The sequence below is a fragment of the Pseudonaja textilis genome, chromosome 5, assembly GCF_049901715.1.
Source record: "Pseudonaja textilis isolate UNSWEBS1 chromosome 5, rPseTex1.2, whole genome shotgun sequence".
Taxonomy (NCBI): domain Eukaryota; kingdom Metazoa; phylum Chordata; class Lepidosauria; order Squamata; family Elapidae; genus Pseudonaja; species Pseudonaja textilis.
The window spans coordinates 40382490-40398286 of record NC_141994.1 but is presented as its reverse complement, the minus strand read 5'-3'; the positions used below and the strand labels follow the sequence as shown (position 1 = coordinate 40398286).

The 15797-nt window shown below is 35.7% G+C and overlaps 1 long non-coding RNA gene across 1 annotated transcript in view; it reads left to right on the top strand.

The window, feature by feature from the left end:
- The first annotated feature begins 12903 nt into the window (after nucleotides 1-12903).
- The window catches only part of LOC148125606 (uncharacterized), a 100173-nt gene continuing 97279 nt past the window's right edge, over nucleotides 12904-15797 (top strand). Inside the window, exon 1 of the long non-coding RNA XR_015743839.1 lies at nucleotides 12904-13006. This is a non-coding gene — a long non-coding RNA (uncharacterized LOC148125606). The remainder of the gene's footprint in view (nucleotides 13007-15797) is intronic.

Sequence of the window (15797 nt, the reverse complement as noted above, 5' to 3'; positions counted from 1 at the left end):
GCCTCATCCGCCGCCCAGCCACATCGTGCCCAGCGACCAGTCTGCACCAGCGGTCGTTCCGGTCAGCCCAAACTCGGACAACAGCGCCCAGAGAGTTGACCAGCCTGATCCAACCCACGAGAGCTCGACCCCAGTAACCAACCCGGTGTTTCCCGAGGATGCCCAGTCCAGAGAGAGTGTTGGCGACACTATGCCGGCTCGACCATCACAGGCTGGTACTGAACAGACAGACAATGTTCCCGAGTTGCGCCGTTCCGGGCGCCAACACAAACCCCCGTCTACCTCAAGGACTATGCATGTTCGCATCTGGGGGAAGGGGTGTTATGTCCTGAGGACTCAAGGAGTTCTCACTCAGGTCCCTCACTTTACGTGGGCGTTATTCCCCATTCCCATTGGTTGGCTCTCCCCAGCAGCCAGCTATAAATGCAGGCTGCGGGGTCCAACCGTTGCTGATTGCTGCGAGCCAGTTCCAGGCTTGGCAAGCACGGTCAGCCCTTATTGTAAAATAAAGTATTGTTGCACTCATGCTCTGGTTCAGCCTCTCATTGCTCAAACAAAACAAATTGGACTCACATCTCAGAATCTGTAGGGAAGGAATGAGCTAAGGTTAAAACTCCAACCATCCATCAAATGCAGAAACAACCCTCCACCATTCTTCTTGCAGCTGTGCATCACTGGTTCTACAGCTCAGAGAAGGTTATCGGCAAGAAAATTGTTACCCTCATTGACTGCAGTAAACTGATTTCACATCTACCCCCCTCATTATTGGAATAAACACAGAGGGCATGTGAACTAATGTAACTATCTCCTTATAATCTTCTCAGTGCGATATCTTTTAGAAACAGCTGCTAGTATGCTGGTGATAATCTCTTTCAGCTTGCAGACTGATAATATTAAAAACTATATGAATATTTCCTTTTTTTAAATGTACAAATATAAGCTTTCCTTATTTTTAGTCTATTTCAGGAATCAATAATGTGGCACGGTAAGCAACATACTTTGTATAAGCTCTGGAGGTTTAAAATGTTGTATTTTATTTCCACCTTTGAACTCTATCTTCACTTGTTAATTATCTATAGTTGCAAAGAGGCGGGAAGGAATAGAAAGAAGCAGAATTGTCTTCTGAATAATTATAGTCATACTATGATATCAACATAGCTGAATGTCACATTTGGCTTCATATACATCGGCTTTAAATTCTATTTTGTGTTTTTTTCCCCAAGTAATTTTACTAAGAATTATACATGAAAAGAATAAAAGTCAATGCAACTTACAAAAAATAAAAACAGGAAAAAACAGGAAAAAAGGTGGGATGTGAAAAAGAAAAAAAGTAGAAAGAAAAAGAGTCTATGGAGATTCTCAGTCATCCAGGTCATGGTTGTCCCAAAGGCGCTTTTTCAAAGGCAAGTAAACTTCCTTTTTTAAATTATTATTATTTGAAGATATCTTATCCAAGAATTATTCAGAACTGAAGAAACTTCTTAGATGAGAAATGAAACATCTCCAAAATGGGTGGAGGGAGCAAGAAAGTCCAATTGCTTTTTGAAAAAGCACTTTTAGTAAGAGAAATAGAAGGAGAAAAAGAAAAGAAGAAACTTCCTCCTTCATGATTTTGGGAAAAAAAATAGTGGTGGGCAAAATACAGTGTTACTACTGGAAGCTAGTAAGTGGTTAAAGTATTAGAAAATCTAGAGGTTAGAGTCAGAAAAGGAAACAGACTGTCCTGTTCCTTGAAATACAAATTCAGATTGTTGTAACTTTAGTTATCCCCAGAGTTTATTTGTTACTAATGTTGATCACTAAGGAAAGCAAATTGATAGCAAACAATGATTTTGATATTTTATTGATAATTGAAGAGAAATGAAAGAAATGAAAACTTTTTACATCAAACATAAATGCTATACACCCAAGAAAAGAAAAATTAAAAAAAGAAAAAACCAAATTATAGCAGCAATGGAAAAAGTGATTATAAAAGCAATGAAAACCCATACATGGAATTACAAATTGGCTATACAAATGTAGGAGGCCAGTTGGAAAATGTTAATAAGACTATCTCAAATGAGAAGAAAAGAACATGGCCAAATGCATCTAAATTTAAATTTATACAAGAACCAAAAGAAGAAAGGAAGCAATATTTAAGTTTAGCCTGGTTTTTAATGTCTTCTCTTGGAAAAGAGATTATGTACTAGAATAAGAAAGTAAATTATTAATTATTAGACCTCTAACAGCTATTTTCAGATTAGAGGTATTGACATTATACAAAGATATAGAAAAAGTGGAGATCCTACCTACTAAAAACACTAGAAGATCTCGGCTTGCTATTTTTTACAAGAACTTTAACAAATGATATATGACTGAGGAATTAACTGAGGAAATATAATATTTATGTAGATCTAATAAAATTGGAAGGAAGCACTTAAAATTATGGAAAATTGTTATGAAAAAATTGACATAAAAATGGGAGATGTTGGGATATACTAGAAAACTTGACTTTAATTTGGGAAAGAATCATCCTTTTTGAAAAACATAATAGGCAAAATTCTTTTTGCTTATCCCATACATCCAAAAATTGTTGCTTGAATCTTGGTTTGTTGTTAGATCTTTTTAATACATTTGTTAATTCTGCTGTGATATTTTAACATTTTAATTGCCTGTCTTTTATTCTTGGTATTGTTTTTATTGTATGTTTTATTATTTATTGCTAAGTAATACATTTTTCACCTGTATCTGTGGTTTGATTTGTTTTTTAAGCAAAATGAAGTTAATTAAAAGAATGTGGCATTTTCAGAATCCCAAGAAAGCTCATGCCTCCCTTCATTAAATAAATAAAATCTAAGCATTTGAAAGCTTGGTGGCTCCTGGGGAATATTAATGAAATTTTGTGGGAGGTAACTATTCTTACCTGAGATTTCATGACACTTTGATTATCTCAGATGAGCTCTTGTACAAGGTTTGGTCTGATCTGTGGTTTTACAATCATACAAATTAACTGACTTTTTAAAAACTCTTAGTCAGTGATAAACAATTGTCTGAGCATATCAAGGAGATGGAAAAAAGCTGAGCCCCAGTCTATTTTGTTATGTGCCAAAAAACCCCATAATGTTGGTATAAAGTCTGGCAAGCTGCTCATGGGAGGCTCTGAGATGTCCATCTGTCAGCCTTCCCAGGTAGACCAGATGGGAAACATGACCAGATGAACTACTTATTTATTAAGAATACATTACATTACAATACATTAATAGAATCTTGTAAGTTTGAAATCTCCTGCCATCTCCTTTACAGTCTGAGAACTTGGAGGAGAGGTGCTTTTAAAGCCTATTTTTCTACCTGTTGTGTAGCTATGAGCTCTGCCCTCTCTTATGTGATCACTCTCTAGGCAGCATCTCTGCTTCCCATCTCCCAAGGTCATGCACACATACCATTACACCATCTGATAGACAATGTGTAACTAAATGACATGATGGCATGATATTTCATTGTTGTTGCAGCAATAATGATAGCATATGAAATCCCGCTTGCAGATTCATGAAGCTATTGCCAAAATTATTTTTTTAAAAAGTCAGTGGAAGTTTTCTTAATACATTTAATATAAGCTCTTTTTTCTTCAAAGTTTTAAACCTGTTTGCTATTATTTCCAAATGTCACGGAAAAATGTCTCCCTGCTTTTGTAAAGGACACATAGCCCTATGAAAAATTGGCAAGAATGTATTTAACCAGACATTAATAAAAATATTGTTCAAGAGGTCAAGGAATTCCAGCAGTTGAGAAGCAAGGAAGAGAAGTGTTTTCTTAATTCATAGATATTCATTTGGAAAGATGCTATAAAAGGAGAAAAAATGTACACAACACAAAGTTACAGCACCTTCTAAACCAAGGAAATTGAAAAACCAGCACTAATTTAACATGTTCAGTGATGGGTCAGATTAACAATATGTGTACCTAAAAAGTTGGATTCTTGTGTTAACTTCTTATTTGAAAATGACAACACCTTGTCATTTTTTGAAATTTAAACCTTGTAAGCAGGCAATAGCTTACATTTTTTGACATTTTTTGTTTTTATTTTCAGTCAGGCACGAATAACTAGATCCACACACGCAGAATTCAAGCTAAGTACTTTATTATTTTCTGCCAGGAATCTCCCAGTCTTCCAGTTGGGAACAATTAGATAAGGCTCCATGAATTCAGGAAGGTCTTATTCTGGCCCCTTTACATTTTGCAATGACTAATTCTAGGCTTTCTCTGCATTTGATCCTCTTTCCCTGCCAGTTGGGTACTTCCCAATATCTTCTTATTCAGTTAAAAGCTGTGACCACCATTTTCTTTTGAACCTTTTAATAATATCTAGAAGATCTTTATTGCAAAAGTTATTCTTTGACAATGGCTGCTAATAAATAGGATTTGTATTATTATTTTTTAAAAATTATTTATTGGTTTTTAAAACAAACATAAACAAACAAAACATAAAAACATCAGGCCATCTTCCATATATGTACATACAGTGTGCCGGTTGGTTTACAAATTGTTTTGTGCTTCCATTTCGTAGTCTTCAATTACAATTACATTGTATATGGTCTCATATTTTCAATCCAATATTAAATACATTGGTATCATTATTAATCAATCATTTGACTATACTTTTATTCATTCATGCTTTGGAAAATAATCATATTTTACTTAATTTGTTTTGTGACAATTCATATTATCATCCCAAATCTATCCTAAAAACATTTTGTAGATATAATAAGAAAGGAATACATCTTTATATATTTAGTATTTTCTAAAAGTCTACATATTTCGTTACTATACTTTATTGTCTAACCATTGATAGAATAGATTCCAAACTTTATAAAATTGTTTATCATCCTGTTCTCTAATTTCAAATGTCAATCTGTTCATTTCAGCACATTCCAATATTTTCTTAATAATTTCCTCCTGTGATGGTATTTTCTCATTTTTCAAGTTTTTAGCAAATACAATCCTAGCCACTGTTAATACATTTACAATCAGGTATTTCAAATCTTGACTATATATTTCAGGTAAAATTTCCAATTAAAATATCTCTGGTTTCAAGTCTATATGCTTTTTTGTCATTTTTTTCCAACCACGTGTGGATTTTAGTCCAGTATTTTTTAGCATCCGCACAAGTCCACCACATATGGTAATATGAGCCAGGTGTCTGATGACATTTCCAACATTTTTCGGATTTATTCTTGAACGTTCTTGTTATTCTTGTCGGGGGAAAATGCCACCTGTAAAACATCTTATACAAATTTTCTTTATATGCTGTTGACATTGTCATTTTATAATTTTGAGACCACAATTTTTGCCATTTCTCTAGATCAATCCCATATCCAAAATTCTTCCCCCAAGCAATCATAGTTTCTTTAACTTGTTCTTCTTCTAGTTTAATTTCTAATAAATATCCATACAATTTTTCAATCACCTTTTCATCAGTACCTGTCAAAATCTTATCTAAATCAGTCAGTTTATCATAGAAACCATCTATTTTAAAATCTTTATCATATCTTGAATGTATTTGTGCATATGAAAACCAATTCATCTTTATACCTTGTTCCTCTAATTTTTGCATAGATTTAAGTTTACCCTTTTCATTCAATATTTCATCATATCTGTTTGTTCCTTTTTGTATATTATAGGATAAGAAAATGCTTCAATAGTCGATTGCCAGACTGGATTTTCAAATAACGTTGTCTTTTAATCTTCTCCCAGTTTAACCACAGAGACTCCCATATAAAATGTTTTCTAAAGTACCCCTGTTTTTAGTTCCTTTATACCATAGAAAAGCATGCCACCCCAACAACAGATCATGCCCTTCTAATGTCAACAGTCTAGTATTTCTTAATGTTATCCATTCCTTAACCCACATCAAATTTGTAGCTTAGTAATACAACTCCCAATTAGGCAAACCAAATCCTCCTCTTATTCTGGCATCTTGCAAAAGTTTTAACTTTATTCTCGCTTTCTTACCTTGCCATATAAATTTCAACACAATTTTATTTAAATCTTCAAAGTAGTCTTTTCCAAGCCTAATTGGAATTGTTTGAAACAAATATAAAATTCTGGGTAATATATTCATCTTGATTGTTGATATTCTCCCTATTAATGACAGTTGTAAATTTTCCCATTTTGCCAAATCTAGTGCTATCTGCTGTTTAAGTTTGATATAATTATTTTCTTTTAGTGTACTGCATCTTGCTGTCAAGTATGTCCCCAAGTACTTAATCTTATTCGTGACCTGAATTTTCAATAGGTCTGCCAGTTCTTCCTTTTGTCTTGATAGCATATTCTTTGTCAAGATCTTTGTCTTATCTTTATTTCCAAGCCTCTAGTTGGCAGGGTTTCTTTGCTTTCACTTTCCCCCTCCTTTTCCAAGCAAAATGCAATAAGAATTAATAAAAAAAGAAAAAGATATTTTTAAAAAAGAAATAGCTAAATGGGAGTCTCTAGTCTAAAATAGTTACAAAATCAAAAAGTAGAAAAAAATAGATGAAAAAATAAAAACCAGTCCAGTTTCAAAATGTAGTTTCATGTATAGAAAATCCAGCAATGAGAAAAAAACATTACTTTGACATTCCTATTTAAAATCGCCACTTAATCACTTCTGTCAAAACTTTTACAGATTCTTTCTTTTCCTTAGGGTGTCCTTTTAGATCTTAGAATAAAGAAAAAGTTCTCACCAAACCAGCACACTCTCTCTTTCTGTTCTCTTCCGTTTCGGAGCTGTCCCAACTTCAGCAGCTTTAATGGCTGCCTCTTTGCCGCTGGCAAGAAGAGCTTCTCCTGGATCTACCAGGGATTTTGCGATGTCCCTGGGATCGACAGGATGCTCTCTTCACTTTCACGGTCTCTTCGGGACGGTTTAGATCCGATAGGATTGTCCAGGACCAAAGATATCGGCAGTGATCTCAGACCTCCAAGATCGCATGCCGTATCGTCGCGACGCCAGCTCCGCCTCAGGATTTGTATTGTTTTAAAGACAGGAGTTATTTCAATTATTTATCTTTCCTGGCTACATATTATGACCATCTTTTTATGTGTACAGATTGCAAGTATAGTTAGGTTTAATGTATAAATCAAGTAAATAAATTAATTCCTCCTGCATCACATAGTCTTATGTAATGTTATATAAGTACATCCAATGAAAAGATGAAATATGGTACTGACTCTGGAGCTGAACAGAACAAGAAGTTTCTGTGAATATAACAGAGCAAGGCTAAAGGTGAAGGATATGGAAAATTGTCATGATATGATTAGGAAGGAACATGTGACCTGGTAGCAATCTTAGGAGACTAAAGAAGGATTTGTTATGTTGATATATATTATAAAATAAAAAATTGTTTAAGTCTGTGTTTTCACATGGTTAAGATAATCCTTTTGAAAAGTGTACAATAGATGTCTGTCTTGGTTCATTTGAAATAATCCACACAAGAACAATAACAATAACATATAGTAATAGTATTAGTATTTTATCAATAATATTGATAAAAAAATCATAACACAAAAGCTTTAAAACCCTTATTTGGGGTATTTATTATGCAAAAACAAGCAAAATACCCAAAAGTCAAGAAGGAAAACAAGATATAAACCAAGGCTTCCTCACTGTTGACAAGTGAATTTTCTGACAGGTGATTAAAAAGAACAGGGAGAGGGATTAACAAAGTGAATGATCATTGCATTAATGATCTGAATGACATCTAGTGTACAACAATCAATTCTAAATTTTGGAATATACTTTTTTTTTTTTAGAAAGAGATCAGGGAACTTTCCTCATTATTTCAGGCTTTCTAAAATGCTTTCAAGGAACTGTTAGAATCATACACATTTAAATTGTCTGTCTTCATAGTAAGTATGGAAAGGGAATTAAGGAAAATACAATAAACATCCATTCCAGTTATTTGTACAGATCATAAAGTGCTAGGACCTTATGATTAATTTATTCATTTAAACATACCTTTGTTTTGATCTGTTTATGCAACAAGTGTAATTCAGATGATTCAAGTCATTCAAGATTTTTGAAAGAAATAGAAAGATGGCTGTTAGCATCACTTTTCTTTTGACTGACTAAATCTGTCAAAGCTACTGACTCATTCTTCTAGACAAATTCTTAAAGACAAATTAAATTGAATCACATTTTGTAAATGAATAAAGCTACAACATGTTTCAGAATGAGACAACATGTTAATTATTTAAATGTGTCATTTTATGCATGTGTCAGGTATATACCATATTTTTTGCACTGTAAGACCCACTTCTCCCCCCCAAAAAAGTGAGTGGAAATGTCTGTGTGCTTTGTAGAGCGAATGTTGCTGAAACCCTGCCTACCCACCAGCCCCCACCCTTCAACCTCTGCTTCCCAGCAATTTGTCTCCTTGCAGCAAACAGCCTGGGCAGCCTCAGCACAGCCTGATTAACACAAGCAGCTGTTTGTTGGTTGGATTGGCCTCCCAATGATCAGCTGTTTCAGGCTGCAGAGATCACCATTGCCTATTGCTGCCTCTGCGTGGCTCATTTTCAGCCCGTGCATCCTGTTTTTGGCCTTCACGCACCCCATTTTTGGCCTTCGCACATCCTGTTTTTGGCCCATTCCAGATGGTGGCAGCAATCCTCACCACCTAGAATGGGCTGAAAATGGAGCACGCAGATGCCAAAAATGGGGCATGCGGAGCAGCGATAGGTCGCGGAGGTGATGGGTGGCGATGGTGACAATGGGCAGCAGTGATCCCCACAGCCTGGAACAGCCGATCAATGGTATTCCAGGAGGCTTATCCAACTGCCAATCAGCTGCTTGTGCTAAATCAAGCTGTGCTGAAGCTAAACAGGCTGTTGGCTGTTTCCTGCAAGGAGGCAAACTCCTGGGAGGCAGATTTTTTTTCTTGTTTTCCTCCTCAAAAGCTAGGTGCGTCTCATGGTCTGGAGTGTTTTATAGTGCAAAAATATGGCAAACTTTTTTACAGTTGTTGGTCTTTACAAATTCTCCCATGCATTTTAACAAGTCTGATAGATTTATTGCAATTTTGAATTTTATTTTATGTTGTTCTCATTTTGATTTCTTGGAATGCTGAATTCATTTTCTTGGATTTAAGTAAAATTACCTCTGCACATGAATTCCACATAAACTTATAGATACCCAATATCAGAAAACTGATGTAGTCTTTTCATTTTAAAATGCCATCAGCATTGTACCAGATTTTGGTACCAGTTTATGATTTCCTGGGATTTAACATGTGGGTACCTGTGAAGTTATCATTTAAGGTCCCTGTATGAAAATATTATGGAGTGTAAGAATTTGAAGGCATTATGGAAACTTAGTGAAGACTTCAGAAGCAGCCAAAAGACTGCAGAAATTGTGATCTCCAGATTTTAAAAAAAATCTCCCATATTTATTGCAATGAGCATTTCATACAACAGAATGAATGAGCTGGAAGGGACCTTGGAGGTCTCCTAGTCCAGCCCCCTGCTCAAGCAGGAGAACCTATACTATTTCAGATAAGTGACTGTCTTGACTCTTCTTAAAAACTTCTAGTGATGGAGCATCCATGATTTCTGTTCCACGGGTTAATTGTCCTCACTGTTAGGAAATTTCATCTTAATTCTAGGTTACTTCTCTCTTTGATTAGTTTCCAGCCATTGTTTTTTGTCCTCCCTCCAGTACTTTGAAGAATAATTTGACCCCCTCTTCTTTGTGGCAGTATTGGAATACTGCTATCATGTCACCCCAACTCTTCTTCTTTTTTTTGGACTAGCAAAACCAAAGTCCTGCAGCCATTCTTCACATTATTTTAGTCTCCAGGCCTTTGATCATCTTTGTCAAGTATGTACATTATTATGTTTTTCATTCTGGTCCCAAATCAAAATTAGACATGCATTATTTTCTTACCACCACTAATGAATCATGTTCAACTATAAAACATATTGATTCAGGGTGAATGAAAAATGTTAACAAATATCACTGATGGGTTGGCATTGTTATAGTATACGCGGATTGGATCTCCCTGCAGTTCTTCATTTGCTCATGTTCACCTTATTACTTCCAGAAATGCAAATGTGCACAAGAGTTTTTAGTCTTGTATGAAAAACTCTATCTTGGATTGCAGAAAATTAATGTTTCCATGATAGGTGACACATTTTTATTATCGTGTTTCTAAAATTAGATTTGCCTGTTTGCTCTAAGCTATGTAAGCCAGAGATTGGAGAATAAATGAAATATCATCATTACATTATTCTGTTTAATTATCTGATATTTTTTCTTTTTGACTTTATATCTTGGATTCTCATATATACTCTACCACTTAGGAAGGCACTTTCTTCATCATCAAATAACACTCATTAAAATAAATCAGAATTTATCCTGAGAATCAAATTTATGGTAACAAATGGCAGCAAGGCACATCAAGATTACAGGAAATGCGATAAGAATATTTGCATTCCTTAAGATGTGTGCCTTATGTTTTTCTTCTTGTTTTCACTGCAACAGACTGAAGTCCTGAATACATGTATTAGGTAAAGGTAAAGGTTCCCCTCACAAAGGCATGCTAATTTCTGGTTCTAGCGGGTGGTGCTCATCTCTGTTACAAAGTCGAAGAGCCAGTGCTGTCTAAAGATGTCTCAGTGGGCATGTGGTTGGCATGACTAAATGCCAAAGGTGCACGGAATGCTGTTACCTTCCCACCAAAGCTGGTCCCTATTTTTCTACTTGCATTTTTATGTGCTTTTGAACTGCTGGGTTGGTAAAAGCTGGGAAAGTAATGGGAGCTCACCCCATTATGTGGCATAGGGATTTGAACCACTGAACTGCTGATCTTTCAATTGACAAGGTCAATGTCTTAGCCACTGAGCCACAACTTCCCTTATACAGATACATGTATTAGGGACTTGCGTAATATGCATCTCTATTTTATTTATTTTTATTTGTCAATTGCTTACAAGATAATAGGTATAAGTAAAAACATAGTTATGAATACATGGATACATATAAGAAAAATAAAAAAATATAAAAGAAACAATAGGACAGGGACAGTAGGCATGTTGGTGCGCTTATGCAGACCTCTTAGGAAAGGGGTTAGGTGAATAATAGACAGTCTAAGGTTAAAGTTTTTGAGGTTTTGGGAAAAAAACCACAGAGTCAGGTAGAGTATTCCAGACATTGGCCACTCTGTTGCTGAAGTCGTATTTCCTGCAAGCAAGTTTGGTGCAATGTTATACATGTTATAACATGTTATACAATGAGACTTCTGCCCCAAGTACAACATGTGTAGAATTATGTAGTTAAAGCTGGAGTTCTTATGGCTAATCAAATACAAAGGTACCACCTGAACAGCTGAAGAGTCAGGTGGTGATGACACCAGGCCTCCCAGTTACAAACTGGTGAGTAGAGCAGAAATGTTCAATGAGGCTTCTTATCAAATAAAATAAAAGAGTAAATCCTTTTATTGAAGGCTGACAGCTGCAGCTTGATTTAAAAAGCTAACACATAATCCTTTTCGGAAACAATTGTCTGAACTCTGGGGCTTGTGTGACATTTCTGCAGATTTTCTTTGTGGAATTCTGACCTCTGGACTGGCTGATAATGCTGATCTGACTCTTGGAACTTTGGACTGGATTTTGACTGTACTTCTGCATGTTCCTGCTAAAAGCAAAAGCTTTCAGCAAGTTGCTTACCAAGACTGTATTTTAGTGAATTCCTTGTGTGTTATTATCATTTTGTCTTTGAATAAATTGCTTACTTCCATAGTAATTTTGTGATAACACACAGTAACACAATGTGTGTGATAATTGAAACCAGAAGCAGGACAGCAGCTTCTGGATTGCAAAGGTTAGGAGTGGGGAGTTATATGCTGAAGTGGTTTGCCTCAAGAATGACTTGGCAGCTGAACAACAATAACATAATATAAGTGTGCTGATGGAATCCATCTTTATTTCTTGACTCTACAGAGATTAAACCATTCATGTACTGAATCATTGTCTGGAGGTTGCACAGTTCTGAACAAAGAGAATTAGACTTTGTGTAGATCCTGATAAGGTAGTGCTTATGGCTATTTCGCCTCTCTAATTTAGGAAGATTTTATCACTGGTTTAGGATGGAGATGTGCTTCTGCATTCAGGACTGGTGCATAACCTGGATTTTTTTTGGGGGGACTCATAGTTCCTGCTTGAAGAGTAGATGACAGTTGTGGCCGAGAAGACCTTTGAACAGATTCATTCTGCATGCCAATTGCAGTTGCTCCTCAACTGGAAGACTTTGCAGATGGTCACTGTTGTGACCCAAGCCTGGCTCATATAGAGAGCAATCAAATCACTAAGAAGATGCAAAATTACATTATGAGCATGTATACAATATATCAGCAAAATTCCAGCAAAGTTTTGGCACTTTGCTGAATACTCTCAAAATAAGAACCAAAGTTGATATAACTTTGGACTGCTACATTGAAAAGACAAGACAAAAGGAAGAGGCAGATATAGTATAAATTACAGGATGACATTGGAATATTCACATAAACCCATCAGTGTGACCTTACTATGATTTATCCCCTCCTATTAGGTCAGCAGGCTGCCATACTATCTTTGTGATATGATAAGTGACTAGAAATAATTCTTCTCCCTGTCACTACTTAGGGTCAATTCAACTGGCTGTGAATGTTTTCTTACAAGGATATGTGAAGCTGTTTGCATACAGGCAGGGGAATCTTTCATCAGGAAGGCAAATAGCCACACTGGATGGAGCAGTCATACAAAATGGCTAAACCCAAGTCTGTTTGTTCACTGTTTGTTTTTGTAGAAGGTGGGTGGGTGGGAATTATAGAAAGTATTCAGTTTAAAAAAATATGCTTACTCTGTTTTACAAAGTACCATATAATTTAATCTGTTTTTTTTTTAACTTCAAAAGGGTCTTGCAGCCAACAGAAGAGGATCCTAGAAACTACAGGAAACCTTGTACCATTTCTTCTGTCTGAACCATGGCGTTTGAAGATAGGTTGAAGGAGACTGGGTGAGCTTATAAGCAAAAGTTGCTATTGGAATTTCTGGAAGTAATAGAAAAGTGGGGAATGCATTTGCAATGGGCTATTTTTTCAACAATTCAGAGAATTTTAAGAATAACCTAAATAATTTTCAAAATACAGCTTTGACAAAGTAAGCTAGGATACTTTGTTCTTTGTAAAAAAAAACTATTCCAAAAGAGACATTATTTTCTTTTCTGAGATTTTTTCTGTTTTACCTGCCCATCCCTAGCAGTCTCAATAATCTGCAAAGTATCCAAATGGAAAACACACAATTTATGATTGACAATGTAATTGAGAGTTGTATGGGAATCTTAAATTATCTGTTGGAATTCACTACATAATTAAGGCCTAACAGGGAGCAGCAAGGAGCCAAGCCGCTTTGTATTACACCAATAAACAATGTCAAGTGTCTTCCCTGACATGCATACAAATGGAACTTGTCCATTTGCTGACATTTACTGCTGTTATTTCTCTTCTCCGGCAAGCTGTTTAAAATGCCTTGGAGATAAAGTGAATTGTGAGTGAAGTTGCCAGCATTCTCCTCCCTTTCCCCACCCCTGAATATAACTAGGTCATTCTTGCTGACATATAAAACCTAGACATGAGTGAAAGTTTGATGGCTTGAGCAGAAGAAATGGAAATAACCTGTCTAAGATAGGAGGATCAAATATACACACTATAGTGAAAATGGAGGATAATTATGATGGAAGAGGCTTCCGCCAAGGGCTTTGGCAGATGAAAGATCCAGTTTGATATCTTTGTCTCTGAGGAAAATAAGAGTACCAGTAAACAGCCCATATTTGCTCTAGGCACAAACAGCTTCAATGTGCATTGCACATTGAAAGAGCTGAGAGCATTAACATATGATCACTTCAGCTCTATCCTTCATAAGGTGATGAGTGAAAAATGATGAAACTCAACAAATATCCATTTAAAGTTCAGGCTACTAAGTTTATTTGTGTTTTGGGGTGAGATTTCACTGAAAAATCAGAATTAATAACACTATACTTCTCTACAGTTACTAGCCATAGCCTCTATAGTTATGATACGAGCCATAGTAATATAGCTCTCTTCTTACAGTATCTTACAGTCTTTCAACTAGCTTTATTCCCAGGCTGGATTAGAAGTTGGCCCAATAAATTTTGATGAGACAGTTTTTTGCTCTAGATGATGTTACTTGGGGATGAACAATTGTATTTATTTGTCAGATATATATTTTGCCTTTTTGCAAACAAGTGATGCTCAGAATAGATAATGGTAAAAATTAAAATACCCAGAAAACATAGATAAGACCAAAATAAAAACAGCCAGCAGCACTGCTCTACAGAGGACAGAAACAAACTCCTATTTTGAATCTAAAAATTAAGCTGAATAAATCACTTTTTAACAAGCTAGAAAAGAAGTCTATGTTCTTGCAACCAAAATGAGATACAACCAATTTTAGTGTTATTGCAATGTTATTTAAATGTTTTTTATCTCAGGAAAATTGTACACCATATTTAAATAAACACACTCAGCCTAAATATCTGATAAAATTGATAGAATTGATGTAGTATTTTACAAAATATGAAATAGGCTCAGTAATGTGTTTTAAGCAAATGTGGCAATGTCAGAAATTAAGTGTAGCAGATATCAGAGGAAAGAATTAACAGGAATATACCAAACAAAAAGAGACTGGACTCACTTAGCAAATACAAGAGCTTAAATTGGTCAAGCCAGAGATTCTGCTTAGTTTTGGGGCATTTTGAAGATGATAATTGCTGTAAAATGTGGACTTTATTAACTTTATTTTTTATTTATTAACAAAACATACAGTACATGGCCACTAAACTTACTCATGGTGACTTTGGGCAGATTACAGAACTAAACTAAAATCTCAATACAAAACCCAGTAAACCCCTGGTGACTAATCCCCTGGTGACAACAGTCAAATCAACCACTTGAGCGACTCCATATCACTCTGGGGTCTCCCTGAAAACAAAAGAGTGTCAAAGTGGGGTGGGGGGGCAAAGTGGGATGATGTTCCACAGAGAGAAAACCACCCTAGAAAAACCCTTTCCTCCTGGTACCACTAGATGGACCTCCCTAGGAGGGGTGGCTGTAATATCTCCTATCTCCCAGCTCTGGTGGGTTGTGTAGATATAACTGAGAAAATACGGTCCTTCAAATAACCTGGTCCCAGGCTATGTAGGGCTTTACAGATGAGAATGGGACCCAGAAGCTATGTAGCCAGTGCAGCTCCCTCAAGAGGGATGACATATGTTCAAATCTAGTCTTGTACAGAACCATGTGGGCAGCCACATTTTGAACCAATTGATGCTTCAGGATACTTTTCAAGAATAGCCTCTTGCAAACTAGACTTTCTTTGCTTTTCTTTGAAAATAGGCCTTGGAATGAACGATTATGTATGCTTTCCATGTCATTTTTGTTCTTTCTTTTTTTCTGCAAAATATAAAGGCATGATGAAACTAGTTCCACTCTTGTTCAGTGCTGGTTTGCAAGTTGCTGCCTTGTGCAGTATAATTTTATCCTTCTCTGGCTTCATTATTAATTTCTGAAGTTAATAAATAGCAAAGTTTTTGTAGATGTAACCATAAATATGATTTTCCAGTATTGATTTCTCTTTTCTCTTTCTAACATCTTAAAGCTGTCTGTTTAAATTATGACTTCAAAAATAAGTGAATCTTTTTCGTCACCAGAGAAACCATTAGAACCACTCAATGTTCAATATAGTGTTATTGATCAGAAGCAAACTAGCTGTTGCTGTTCTTTCAATCG